The 15,200-nt window shown below is 42.9% G+C and overlaps 1 pseudogene; it reads right to left on the reverse strand.

The window, feature by feature from the left end:
* Positions 1-14,152: 14,152 nt before the first annotated feature.
* LOC147449554 (calcium-dependent protein kinase 20-like) lies at positions 14,153-14,731 on the reverse strand (annotated as a pseudogene).
* Positions 14,732-15,200: the final 469 nt, after the last annotated feature.

Consider the following 15,200-nt stretch of genomic DNA (forward strand, 5'->3'; position numbering starts at 1 on the left):
TTGGGTGCCTCACCGAGTTGCAAGGGTGGTAAGGTACTCTCCCATGAACGAACTTGAAGTAGTGCATCAGGTAGTAATTGAACAATGGGAGGTGTTGAATCTTTTATAGCTTCATGGAGGTTGCCTATGGTAGGTGGAGGTTGTGTAGAAGCTTTTCCCTCTATGGATGCATTACATGAGGAGCTAGAAGCTTCATGAAACTCCCCCTTTCCTGAGCTAAGCAGTATAGATTGGTTTTGCCTTGGAACCCAAACTAGCTCTGGAATAGGTGTGTAGCATTCTGTGATCTTTCCCTTCCCACGGTCTTTCATTGGCTTTGGAATCACAAGTTTGACTCACATGGTTTTGGAGTGGATAGGGAAGGACACGATTTACATTTAGGTGCCCAAATTCGATCATTTCCATCATAGTAGCCTTGGGCTTCTAATAGTTGTTTGGGAATCCAACATGATTTGGTTTTCACCTTCTTAACCTGAGTGGACGCCTTCCTTCGAGGTTTCCTTTGTGAATTAACTTGAACCATAGGGGGGTCTGATAACGATACCTTGGGGACCCATTGATATGTACCCTTGGTTAGACCGCGTGGAGCCTTTGATGTAGCACTGTTTGTCGTAGCCATGGAAGTTGAAGCTTTAGAGGATTGTGCTACTGGCAAGGATGTTGTGACTTTTTGGATTGGCAATATTTTGTTGTTTTTTGTGTTATGAAGAGGTGAGATTTCATGTATTATTCCTTGAACCGTAGGGCCATGAGTTGGTTTCTGCATCGTGATACTCTCGGTCTCCCAATTGATACTACATTTGACTGCAGACATCCATTTACACCCCGAGTTTATATTACCCTCCATAGTACCAACATGCATGATCAAAAATCTTTGAACCACGGTTCCATTGTCATAAATAACAAGAGTATGTTGGATTTCAAAAACAGTGGTCTTCTTCTTATTATTGACACCCTCGACTTGGATGGTGCTTGTGGATAGGGGCGGTTTTCCTAGCTGACACCAAACTCCATAGGAGAACAAATTATGTTGAGCTCCTGTAGCCAATAATGCGTTATATAGTACTCTCCCATAGAGGCTATTTAGTTCAATTGGATATCATAGAGGTGGCTCATATTCGAATGGATCATCATCAGTGTCTTCAAAAAATGCTTTTGTGATTCCCAGATAGTCTCTCATTGGCGTCTAAGATGTTGTTGTCTTTCTCGAGCCTCAACTCTTGGTTGGATCTTTTTAAGCTCTGCCTGTTCTTTGGCTACTTTCTTTTGATGGATGGCTTGTAACTCTTCTTGGCTTAGAGGATCATAGTACCTTTTGAATTTACTCCCATTGAGGAATCCAATGGTTTCAACTCCATCTAGAGTCTCCACATGAATGGTACCTTGTGGAGTAATTTCACACACTTGATATGGTCCTTTTCTCGCATATTTCAATTTTTTCTTTCATTACACACTCCATACATAAGGAATTTATCACCAACATTGATATCTTTGTTCTTTAGATGACGATTAAACCATTTCTTCCTTCTATCTTTCTCCACAAGTGCATTTTGCACAACCAATTGTCTTTCTTCATCTAACCTCTCAAGGATGTATAAGTGCTCAACTAAAGGGTTACCATCCCAACCTTCTTGTGAAGCTACGCACAGATTAGAAATTACAAACTCCCATGGCATAACTGCTTGTTGGCCATATACCATTTTGAATGGTGTACAATTAATAGCCACTTTGTAAGAAGTACGATAAGCCCATAGAGCTGATGTAATCTTTAAATCCCAATTTGCATAATGAGCCTTAAGTGTCTTTGTCAAAATGGAGATGAGAGTTTTGTTGGTACTCTCAACTTGGCCATTTGCTTGTGGATAGTAAGGTGTAGACTTGTGGTGGGATATCATGAAGTTTGATGTGAGTTCTTTTATCACTTTATTTATAAAATGGGTTCCATTATCGCTCACAAGTTCAAAGGGGCATCCAAAACGTGTGATAATGTTCTCAAAGAGAAACTTAGCTGTTGTCTTTGCATCAGCTTTTCGTGTTGCTTTTGCTTCAACCCTTTTGGTCACATAGTCGGTAGCTACAATGATATATTATAACTGAGTGTTACGCGCAGTCGGACTAACCGGACCTACAAAGTCTAAGCCCCGCTTTTCAAATGGTTGGGATACCTTGATGGGATGTAGAGGCATCTTATCCTTCCTTTGTGGCTTCTTAAAGCGTTGGCATTCATCACATCCCTTTGCAAAAAGTGATGCATCGTTGAATAAGGTAGGCCACTAATAGCCTGATTGCAACACCTTTCTAGCTGTTAGTTCCCCTGAGAGATGTCCTCCGGCTATACCCATGTGGGCTTCTTGCAGTATGTATAAATACATCCCTCACGGACACAAAGTCTAAGAATATCGTCCTTCCCTAGCCTGTAGAGAGTTCCTGCAATGGGAGAATAAGGTTCACATTCTTTTAACAGTTTTCGAGCTATGTCCTTACGAAGCTCTTTGGGTGGAAAACCATTAACTAGAAAGTTCAGAATCTTCTCACTCCATTCAGGCATGGTCTCGACTAGAAATAAGGAAGTATCGGGCAATTCATCATCGAGTCCAGATGGGGCTTCACCATTGGGTATGCGAGACAAATGATCCACCATGACATGTCTTTTACCAGGTCTCACCACAAATGGTAAAATCAAACTCAAGGAGAATTAACAACCATCGTGTAATTCTTCCTGTGGAACAAGGTTTATTTACTAGATACAACAAGGCTTGATGATCCACATAGAAAACAAACTTGTTGGCAAGAAGGTAGTAGCGAAGTTTCTGTTATGGAATTGATATTTTATTATTTATTGCAGCTGTGATGACAAGTGGAAAGGACTGGACCGAGTTAGGCCTATGCGAATGAAAATATATACATTGTACATTTTATTATTCAAGTGCTCTTTTATGAGCTTTGGCCATTTATGACCGGCCGACCAGTTTGTAACCAATTTGACCATTCAAGAAATCTATAAAACAAATACGTGCAAGAGGGAAATGGTCACTCTTGCACGGGGGGAGATTGCACCCAGTGCTTGTGTCTTCCTCTCTCCTCTCCTCTCTTCTCTCTCGCCGTGCCGGCGTAGTACTCCATTCTAGGAGGTGAGTCTGCATGAGCCCTATTGCTCTCTCTCGCTCTCTGTCTCTCTCTGTTCTAGTACCGCGTTGCATACGCGCTATGGGTTGTGCCAGGTATGTCGATTTGTGCTTTTTCATAGATTGCAGTGTGTTATTTTGAGTATTTTGCAGGGCAGCCACGCTCCCATTTGTAGTAGTGTGTAAATGCTCATCTTGGTGTAGATTTACCGATTTAGGTAACACTAATTATCTATGCAGATCCGTCGATTTAGGCAGCACACTGACAAATTGCAAATCTATTCACAATGGTAAATGCAAATCCGCCAATATAGGCAGCATTAGTGCAGATTCGCCGATCTAGGTAGCACGTCTTATAGGTGTATATTCGCCGATTTAGGCAACACCAAAAATCACAAAATCATGCTACAGTGTGACTGGCCACCACTGTAACTGGTATGATTTTGTTATTCGGGTATAGAAAATGAAAGATATTTTGAATTGGTATATGATGATTTTCTGTCGCGATAGAAGTGAACTTGAGATTGATGAGAATTGATTTATATAATGATAAGTGTGACCAATGATATCCTGATTCCTCAGGGTATGACATATACTGCTTATTCTAGTGGTATGAGACACTAAAATAGGAAGTATGTGGATGACGGTAGGCATAAGCAATGTTCTCTAATTTTATGGATTTTTCTTTTACTATTTGATATAGATTTCTAATCATTGTTTTTGACAAGTATTGTTTACGGATTTTTATCTTCGCAACTGAGGACAATTGCTTTCCAACGGAGAGGTATGTTATGAAATTGATATTTTATTATTTATTGCAGCTGTGTGACAGGTGGAAAAGACTGGAACAAGCTAAACCTATGCGAATGAAAATATATACATTGTACATTTTATTATTCAAATGCTCTTTTATGAGCTTTGGCCATTTATGACCGGCCGGCCAGTTTGTAACCAATTTGACCATTCAAGAAATCTATAAAACAAATACGCGCAAGAGGGAAATGGTCACTCTTGCACGGGGGGGGATTGCACCCAGTGCTTGTGTCTTCCTCTCTCCTCTCCTCTCTTCTCTCTCGTCGTGACGGCGTAGTACTCCATTCTAGGAGGTACGTTTGCACAAGCCCTATTTCTCTCTCTCGCTCTCTGTCTCTCTCTGTTCGAGTATGGCGTTGCACACGCGCTATGGGTTGTGCCAGGTATGTCGATTTGTGCTTTTTCATGGATTGCAGCGTGTTATTTTGAGTATTTTGCAGGGCAGCCACGCTCCCGTTTGTAGCAGTTTCTTCACTGTTTAAATAATAGTTAAACCTTCCCACTCTCCTGGTTGAGCTAGAACACACCCAATAGCAAAGTTTGATGCATCAATATGCACATGGAAAATTATATTCCAATCGGGCACTCGTAGAATGGGAGTGCTTGTCAAGGTCTTTTTCAATGACTCATAAGCATGGTCACACTCCGCGGTCCAATGGAACTCAATAAGAAGCTTGTACAAAGGACGAGTTATCCCGGCAAAGTTTAAAATAAACCGTCGATAATAACCAGCATGGCCCATGAACCTTTGAACTCCTTTATAGTTTGTAGGTGGTGGCAAATCAGCAATGGCTTTAATTTTGCTCTCATCTGTGAAAATCCCATTTTTGGACACTATATGCCCTAAAATGACTCCATGTTTAACCCAAAATTGGCATTTGAAAGGTTTTAAGGAGATGCGATACAATCTGCACTTCTCAAAAACTTTTGATAGGTGTTCTTACCAAGAGAAATAAACACAAAGGTCATCTAAGAAAGCTTCGCAAAACTCCCTCAAATATTCTCTAAAAGCAGTGTTTATTAATCTTTGAAAGGTAGCAACGGCATTGGTTAAGCCAAAAGCCATAACACAAAATGCGAACACTCCAAATTCGGTTATTAAAGCCGTTTTAGCTTGGTCCTCTAGTGCAATTGTGATTTGATTGCATCCAGAGTACCCATCTAAAAAGCTATAAGCTTCCTTTCCTGCAACTCTTTCGAGCACATGTTCTGAATATGGCAAGGGGTAATCGTCCCTCCTAGTGGTGGCATTGACCTTCTTGAGATCTACGCACACTTTGAGTTTCCCATTCTTTTTTGGCACAATCACTATCGAAGAAACCCATTTTGAGTGCTCAATAGGGTATATGAATCCGCATTTCACAAGCTTTTTAATCTCTTCTTGAACCATCTTTGCATATTTAGGATTCATTGGGTAGGGTCGTTGTTGAACTGGTTTAGCCATGCTATTCATGGGGATTGTGTTGCATCACGGAAGGTGGAACACCTTTCATATAATGATATGTCCAAGCAAATATATCCCCGAATTCCTTAAGAAGTTCTTTAAGTACACACTCCTCAGTCTCTCTCAGATCTTGGGTAATGAAAACAGATTTGGACTCTTCTCTTGGGTATGCTAACTCTATTTCCTTAACTTGACCGTCATAAACTCCATTGCTTCCATCAATAGGTTTTCTTTGAGCCTTTATATACACAACCTTATGTTTCGATGTGGTATAAGATTCGAAATGTTCAAGTGCAGGGTGTAAGTCTGTGGGTCCCATTGTTCTGTGGACTGTGATTTCACTTCCAATTCATTTTGTTGTTGAGCTAACTCTCGATTTTGTCGTCTCTTTACGATACGACTCTTGGCTTCTCTGTAGCCTCTAGTTGTGCGATGTCAATGGGTTGTGGACTACACCACATAACTCTTTGAAGGTATTCACCCCAGTTATCTACCAACTTCCGATGAGCATCACATGCCCCTATATAATTAAGCCATTATGTGGTAGAGTTCTTTTTATTTATTCTAGCACGCACATTTTCTCGATATCATCACCTCTTATATCTCTTACTCTTCTTGTCTAATTTTTGATTACGGCCGATCTCTAGTGAAGAGTCACTAGATGAATCGCTACTTGTGTCTTCTGCTCCCTTGGATAGATTGTCATCTAAGGTACCACTGGGCCCTGAATGGTTTGTCCCCACATTTGCACTAAGATTTAACTCAGATTCTTTGTCCTCAGATTCAATTTCAATTGATGATTCTGACCCCAAATCGTGTGGAATATAGTCTTGTGAGACACTACTGGTTCCAATGTCAGTCAAACCTTCATCTTGTAGGTCATCAGAAGCTATATGCATTGCTTTTAGCATATTTACGGGTACGAGTGGTGGCATTTCATCCCCCTCAGGTGCAAACTAGGTCGTCCCCCTATTTCCCCAAGTGTCTATGGTTGCTGCTAAGTGGACCCAATCCACATTGTCCGACTCAGTCATCCCAGATAGTACATCCATATAAGGAGAATCTTCCCTAACATCAGTGTCCACTTTTACATGTGTAACAATATTGCAATCGGGCCGAGTGAATTGTGGTGTTAGATCTATGATCAATTATAAACATGTTTTCTAGAGGATGTGATCGACTAGTTACAAGATCCATTCGAATGATAGAATCTTGGAACTGCAAGTAGACATGGTTTTTAGACCAGTAATGCACCAGTTTTGCTTCCCTCGTGAAAGGACATCCTAATATCATCTCAGATCCCATAGTGTGCTTGGAGAAGTCCATAACAATGAAGGTATTTCTTATTTTATGTCCAAAGACCTTGATCTTGAGATCTTCTAACATCCCCATTGGCCATCTTTACTACTATGGTTGTGGTCCCAAGGTGAGGACTTCCCATAGTTTCCCAACAATTTTTAGTCACAATGCTAACCCCAGCGCCACCATCAAGGATTCCCTTCACAGTAAATCCCTTAGTAGTGATTGGTATGGTTGCATTGGATTCATCGCCCTCAAAGTATTGTCCCAACTTGTTAACATGTATTCCTACAACAGGGTTCTCATCTAGGTTGGGTTGTGGATCTAAGTGTTCCTCCTCTATTGGCATCTCCCTAGCTCCATCCATCTATGAAATTTGTGGTAGCCTGACCTTCGGTTCTCCATTGAGGAAAGCTCGAAGAGCTAAGAATAGCTCAGGGTCTCCATATAGTTTGGACATGATGGTGGTTCTAACTTTTGAAGCCATGAAATCCGTCAATTTGGCAATATTTAACGACACCTTTTGGGCTTCAGTCACTTGACGTGGGGAAGATAGGATCTCCATTTCTTTGATAGGGTCAGGTAGTCCCTCTGTAAATATTCTTTCCAACAAGAAGTGAGTACGCCCACTTTCCCATCACTTTAAGGCACTTTCTTCTTGGATGACACTAGGTATGGCTAGGGGTTTATGGACTTTGTGAGGTTGTTGTTGTGTAGGGAACAATGTGTCTGTAATCTGGATCTACCTAGGTGCTGCTTCTACATCCCTTTGGGTATCTTCTACCAAACTCCTTGATTGCTTGACTCGCTCAATCTCCTCTGTAGGGTTTGGATAAGTTTTTATCTTCTTCTTGGATCTTGGCTATTGTGGCTCATGACGATCTTCCTTGTTGGTTTCTTTCTTAGTGGTTGTTTTGGTCTCCATGGTTTCACCTGAATCATAATCCTCTTCATCATCGTTCATATATATGGGATCGTCACCAGTCCCTTTGTTGGTCTTTCAACTGGGGTCTGACTTCGCTGCTTTTTGCGATCTCTTCCTTCATGTTTTCTTCTTCTTCAGAGATTGGGCAATTGATGTCGTGTCTCTTTTTTCAACAATATAATTTTGTTTTTGGAGCATCGATCGTGTGAGTACGTTTACTGGTACCATGTGTACTTTGTGATGGCTCCTCATAACCTCAATCAAGTTTAATGGCATGATCTTCGGTGCACTTGGATTATTCGAACATTGGGTAATCAAACGATCTATGCCACATCGATTACACATGAGTATCGGCATTGTAGACGTGATTTCTTGATTGGTTTGCATTAGTGTGGAGTTCTTTTGTAGCCTAATAGGACACTCGGCCACACGGTGTGGACCTTCACACTCATAGCATTGAAGAGGTGGTCTCTTGGTAGTGTAATTGATATTTTGGCCTCTTGCAGCAAGAGCAGCTACTTGATAGACATGTTTGACTTGTCCCCAATAGTCCTCCATATTGTATTGTGGACTTTCTTCAAGCGCATCAATCCCATATGCAATATTAGGGTCTATATCTTCCTCACAGCCTTCCAAACAAGCAATAGATGACTCACAACCCCCTTGATTAGCATAAGTGATTCTGGGATGTGGTGGTTGCGGTCCTAGCACTGGAGGTGGTAAGGGTGTTGTTTGAACAACATTTTGGGCCCTAGGGACCATGTGTTGTGATGTTTGTTCAAGAGGTGGGGCCGACATGAATGCGAGTACTCGAGGTGTGTCTGTCCATGCTAAGGTTGGTCTATTGGCCATCGGGTGCTTAAATACTATGCAATCCTTAGCTTGATGACCATACCTCCCACATGCATTGCAATTCCCATTTAATTTTACTCTAAAAGTAGGGCATTCACTAGTACTATGCGGACCATAGCATACTGAGCACAATTGTTGCTCCCTTCTTGGATACATATGATTGTTTTGCGGAGCACGATCGTCTCTAAGACTCTCTTGAATGGTCTTGGTGACATCTGCTAAAGTCATCTCAGATATCTTTGGCTCCTAAGCAATAGGATTTAGGGTCATTGGCTTATGCCCCGATGCTTGTGAGCTAGTAGATTTAGGCTCAACAGACACTCTTTCTCCTTGAATCATTAAATTATCCTCCAATTGGATCGCATTGGTGGTGACTGCTTCCCAAGTGATGATACCTCTAATGACTAGGCCACTGTAGATATCCTCATGTCGTAATCCTCTAATGAATGTATCAAGAAATTGATTATTATTGAAGCGCTCATTTGGATCAACGAGAATTCAAATGCTTCAAGTGACTAATAAAGTCTCACCGACTCTCCTTCCTCTCGTTGGGCTTTTGGGAGCTAAGAGGCTACACCCCAAAGCACTCCCTCTTATGTATTCTTTCAAGAACATTCTCCTAAGAGTAGGGTAAATCGTTTTTTCTTCCACCCTTAGGGTTCTATACCAATCCCCAGCCTTCCCACTTAAGGTTAGGCTTAAAGCATTACTCTTATGCAGGTCATTGTGTTCTCCTTGAGAATCGCATATTTGTTCAAACACTTCGATATGATTTTTCACATCCCCGTATCCACTAAATTTTTGTGTGAGCTATTTGTACTACCTTACTTCTAGGCTCTCTATCAGGCGTGTTACGCATATTCTCAGCAATAGATCGATCGATGGTTTGAGCAAATACTGCCAAATCTCCTAAATAAGTAGGTGTAGTGGCTGTAGGTGCAGGTGCTCCTAGAACTACATGTGGGATGGGGGTTGGCCTTGGCCTTGGCATACGCGCAGCCCTCGGGTCCCATAGCTTGTATGGTGGTGTACCACATGGTGGTCCAAAGTTCATAGGTGTGGTCCTAGGCATAGCCGGTGCCGGATACGACATGTTATTGTTAAATTGTATGGACCCACGTGAATAAGAGCTCGGATAATGCCATTGTGGAGTGTAAGTCCTTGGAATAATTGGGGGTGTGGGGGCTATGTGGACATGAGGTGCGACAGGTACATAGGCTTGATGCACACCTGAAGGTATTGTTGGGGGAATTGTGCTACTAGGTAGCGGTGCGGTGCGGTGCTAACAAACGAGGTCCAAGATGTACTTTTTGTACTCATCACTGGAGTAGGTATTGTAGCCATAGTGTCTCCGAGAGACAGATGAGCTAGATTTGGAAAAGTAAAACTACTACTTGTGGGTTCAGACTGTACCGAAACTCCAGGTGACACAATATATGAAGGGTCCATTGGACTCACTGAAGGAGTTTTCATCTGTGATAGTGTTGATTGTCTGGCCTTGCCAGTATCCAAGAATCTCATAAGGCCCGTTGAAGGAATGTTAATCTCTCGTTTTTGCCTCTTTGATTGGATGATGCTATGGATGACATTGCAGACCATTTGTTGCCACTCCTCTAGACTTGTGGCGCTAGAAGTAGATTGTACAACTTCTAACCAACCTATATGGTATGTGTAACCCATGTACAGGTCAGTCAAGGTTTTAGTTTGTAGGTCATATTCCCAATTTTCGTTGAGAAATAATCCTTCTAGGCCGGGCATACTAGAGGTTTCCCTTAAGGTGGAAGCATTGTTCTTCCCCACAGTTTGACCCACATTGCCTCAGGAGCACTCGATTGCTCGATTGCTATGCCTGTTGTCCCAGGGTCTTTGCCTTCATGGATCGGCGTTGTTCTAGGAAACTCTCCATTTCCCTCTCCAATAGCCGCTTGCATATAGCGCTCAACTTCTTGCACCTCCACAAGACTCCTACCATCGGGTAGTAGAAATTCGAGGGGTGATTGCTTTGCAGGGTCTTCCATGAAAGCAGGGAGCAGGATATCAATGTGGACACTCTTGGGGAGTATAGGCTCTCCCTGAGATACCAAAGGTGAATCTACCTCTCCCTCACCTTCGTTGACGTCACTAGTCTTCGCAGGTTCAGAGCGAGTAGCTCTACTACACGTTTCTATAAAGAGACTAAACACACTAGATTCACGCTATGGGACCCAGACAGGTACATTTTTGTTTACTTGCTCGGGGTTTGGTGTAGGATGCCCTTCCATAATATCATAGTCAGATGAAGAGTCACTCGCCGCTATGTTTGGGTCTTGGGTTGTACTACCTTGGGTCCCCGGCAAGGGCCCGGAACCTAAGGTAGGTGGGCATTGAGAACCCGCGTAAGTAAAAGTGCTCTCGCTAGTTTCTCGGTCTCTAGCACACAACCAGAGCGCAGATGCATGTGCCTTTGGCACCCTATAAGCGTTGGCAAATACTCTCGAAGGTTAACCGCTTGATTTTTTAGGCGTTTTACACCCCGTCTTCACTCATTTTTTGATATTTTTTAATGTCTTTTTATGAGCAGTTTTTGGATTAGAGCGTGTGATAGCTCAAAACAAGCGTATCACTCAAGGGGTTGTGGTGTGCTTTTCAGCACAGCGTTCGGTTACCCGAAAGCTCCGATGGTCCTCAAAAGGGTCGATTTTTACTTAGGCGTGAGGCTAAAATAAGTAAGTCCAAAGGGTGACTGAGGCCTGAGCCAAGGCTTGGGCTTGGGGAATGTTCCTGATCTTAGTCCTTCCTTTTAAATAAACAAACAAACAAACAAATAAATAAATAAATAAATAAATAAATAAATAAATAAATAAATAAATATGTTTTGGAGGATAAGGTCGCTGCGGTCGTACCGCGCGTGCACGCACACACGCACCTAACCTACCTACTTGCAACTAACAGAGCTACTATTACACACTGTTTAACACAGTACTATAGTAACTAATTAACTAACAGATCTACTTACTGCACCTTACAGATCTAACATTATAGATCTAATACCTTAAATCTAACACCTTATCAATAGAAAACAATACATTGCAGCAAAAAAATCTAACACCTTATTAACAGAAAACAATACACTGTAACAAAAACAAAGTTCACAAATCCTTCTCAACAGCCACACACCTTCTTTCTTTACCTTTTCTACATCTCACATTGCACCACAAAGCAACATAGAGTGCTATTCGAGCTTAGTGCAGGGCATCTCCCTGGCAATGACGCCAAAAATTGCGCATCTGTCGCACGTGTCAAAGCAAGGGACTTGTCGTACACTGTGTGCGAGCCACAAATGGCTGCAAGCACACAACCAGATTAATCTAGCAAGCTCAAAAGAGCAAGGGTGTGTCACTCACCGCCCTACGCTCGCCTTCGTGGAGGATTCCTCGCCACGAAGAAGAGGGAGCTACTGTCGTGCCGCGCTCAACCGCCTCGCCGTCGCCGGGCCGTTGCAATGCTTACTCACACACACACACACACACACACTCTCTCTCTCTCTCTCTCTCTCACACACACACACACACACACACACACACACAAGGAGATGAAGAAGAAGATGGAGATGGAGCAAGAGCACTCTTCAATTACACAAATGAGAGAATGAGTGATTTTTAGGTTTATGTGACTTTTATATGAGCTTGCCCATTCACACTTGGATGCCCATGCTTAGCCAACTAACCCTTGAATGTTCTAGTTAGAGTGCACCTCTCATCGGTGATCACTCTTACCCTTTTCCTATTGGACCGACAAGCACGGCCCATGACTACTAGAAGTGGATGCCGGTGGTTAACACCAAGATAATAGATCCATGTCCCACTTACCGTATTGCAATGACCATGTCCAACTCCAACCTTTCATGGAAAACTTAAGGACCTCCCTTCTTAAGTAAGAAAGGAGAAACCAATAGCTCTGATACCAATGTAATGGAAATGGCCTATGAACTTTGAGAATATAGGAATTAAGAGAATTAGAGTGAGCATTTTCATGAGACTAATTTGAGAACATAGGGGGTAAACTTAATTAGCGGTAGCAACATAACCATTATACTTAATTAACTTGGCATGAACAATACTTTTGCAAGAGATAGAATTAGAGAACATGATAACATGACAACAGTTGAGGACCAGATTTATGTGGAGCCGGTCCCCCTCCCATAGGCTTTTGTATTATAGATTCTCCCATCAAGAGAGACTTGGTACAATACAAGCTTTGTGTTCCTTGTGACCTAGGTGATGCAATGAAGATGGAAAGGTTCATGCATCACAAGCATAACATAAAATTTGTAAAAGAATTAACCATCCCTTGATTCAGTCCCAAGGCCTCAAACACCTTCAAAGGTGGAGAGAGCTAATGGGGAAAGAGAGGTAGTGAAGATGAAGAAGAAGCACTCATAGGAGAAAGAAATAGTTCCTCACTTATCATCACTCTTCTTGCTTAGCATAGCATAATAGCATAGTAATGAAGATGAATAAGATGGCAAGCTTAAGCATTGAAGCATGGCTCTTGGTTGGATTTGCATTCCACAAGCAAGAGTGTTCGTGCAGGCTCTCAACTTCTCAATAAGCTTGGAGAAGGAGATGGAGCTCTTGCACTTTGCACTTTGCACTTCACACAATGAGTGTGTGTGTGTGGGAGAGTATACTCCTCAAGCTAGCCCCTAGCTTCCTTGGTCGACCCCCCTTGTAGCTTATGCTAGAAGATGATTGGACCCCTACAAGCCTAGCCAATCACATGCAGGGTGCATATCAAGCAACCATGCTAGCCTTGGGACAAGTGTCCCCCTTTCCCCTTTGAGAGAGAGGACTTGATAAATGCATAATCAATTAAATAAACTAGCTAAATTATCATTGGACCCCTTGAGAGGCCAACCAATAGCTTTTAGTCACACCATGAGAGAAACATGAAGAGGAACTTGACAAGTGTCCTAGTTACTTCTTTTGACCAAGCTTGCCTTGTGTGAGGGTATGTGTGTTCTCTCTCATGCTCCTACAATGAGGGCTCGTCCCCCCTTGAGTAGGGATCATGTTGACTTTAGGGAACACCTTGAACCCCTTGAGAACCTTTTTCATGGAGCACCTTAGCTCCTTAGTCATTAAGCACCTCAAGCACCTTAGTTAGCAAGCACGACAAGCACCTCAAGCACCTTAGTCAGCAAGCATGACAAGGACCTCAAGCTTGGGCCAGGTTACCACCTCAAGCAGATCCCTAGCTTGCCTAAGGTCAAAGGACTCTTAACACTAACCTTTGGAGGTCTTTAATGAAGCTAACCCTAAGGTCTTTAAGCTCCATTAGGTTGTCTTTCTCTTTGATAAACCCCCTTAACCTTGGCCCCGTGTTGAGATAGATCCATAAGCACATGTCTATATTCTAACCCTTTTTCTCGATTATTCTCCCACACTAAATGATCAGTTTCATATGAGAAAATCATTTGGGTTGGTCTTGAGCTGAGGCAACAAGGATGGACCCATCCACAGAGAGCTTGTTGCAGAGGATGGCAACATGGATGTCTTTGTTGGAGGCATCATGAGCAAGGTGTTGGATGAAGGGCACGATGTTAGTGAGCATCAGGTAGAGGAGGACCCCGAGGCTCCAAATATTTATGAAATGGTCGTAGCGTCCTTGGATGAGCTTCGGCACGCAGAGGTCAAGGTTCCAACATAGAGGTCATCAAGCATTTGTCGGGGATGCTCTAATGATAGTCATGGTGCACCTGAAGCAGCTAGTTTTCCCTGGCCGTATACCTGCAAAAAAGCACATTCCCAGGCTTAATGTCACGGTGAACGATACCTTGAGCATGGCACTAGATGAGGGCTTGGACCAAGCTCGCCTCAATGTGGGCAACCTCCCTTTCATGGAGGATTCGGCACATGTCAAGTCTGTCAAGGAGGTCACCTGCGTCGCAGAAGGGGGTTAATAAGTGGATGCACCCATCATTGCCCTCGACCTTGGTGATGAGGGGGAGGATGCTAGGCAAGCCGCGAAGATGGTGAAGAAGATCTACCTCCCGCAGCAAGGTCGCATTCTCAACGGCTTCCTTGGGCCTCATGTGCATGGCCTTAAGCTTCCTCTTTTCAGACTTCTTCTGCAAAGATGATGATGATGATGATGTGAGGAGGAGTTTGTGCTAACCCTCATGATGGGAGGCCAGCACCTTGCAGGCGAAGTGATTGCGAGAGGTAGGGTCAAGCCATGCCCTCCCCAACCGAGTTGCTTCACGGTCTCCAGCCCTAAGTCTTGCTTCACCATCTCATAGCAGGCCCACTCTTCTACATGCTCCACATCACCAAGATGTGCCCATGTATGTTAAGGCAAGTACAAGCTTGGATCTGATCGCCTGGTGTTATACAGGCTAGCTTGGCGCACGTCTGCTAGGCTCTGCTTTCAACTAATTTGAATACTCTGTTCAGGAAAATGACAAGCTGGCTGAGAGTCGAGGGTTTAAGCCTTAAGGAGTAGGTGACCATGTCAAAAAACATAACGGCTAATTCACATTTCCCCTCGTCCCACTAGCAAGGCATGTACCACACCTTATTCAAATATAGGGAATTTGGGTGTGCCATATTATAAGATGAGGGGGATTTGTAAATTTGAGAAATTTTGTAAATTCGTGCTACCCAATCGGACAACCCATGATCTGTGTGCACCGTCATCTTCACCTCCACGCTATATTCCATTTGAGCATGCATGTGCGATATAGTGTTGAAGGGGAATCGGG

This window comes from Adiantum capillus-veneris, chromosome 10, assembly GCF_014529385.1.
Source record: "Adiantum capillus-veneris isolate H3 chromosome 10, ASM1452938v2, whole genome shotgun sequence".
Lineage (NCBI taxonomy): Eukaryota > Viridiplantae > Streptophyta > Polypodiopsida > Polypodiales > Pteridaceae > Adiantum > Adiantum capillus-veneris.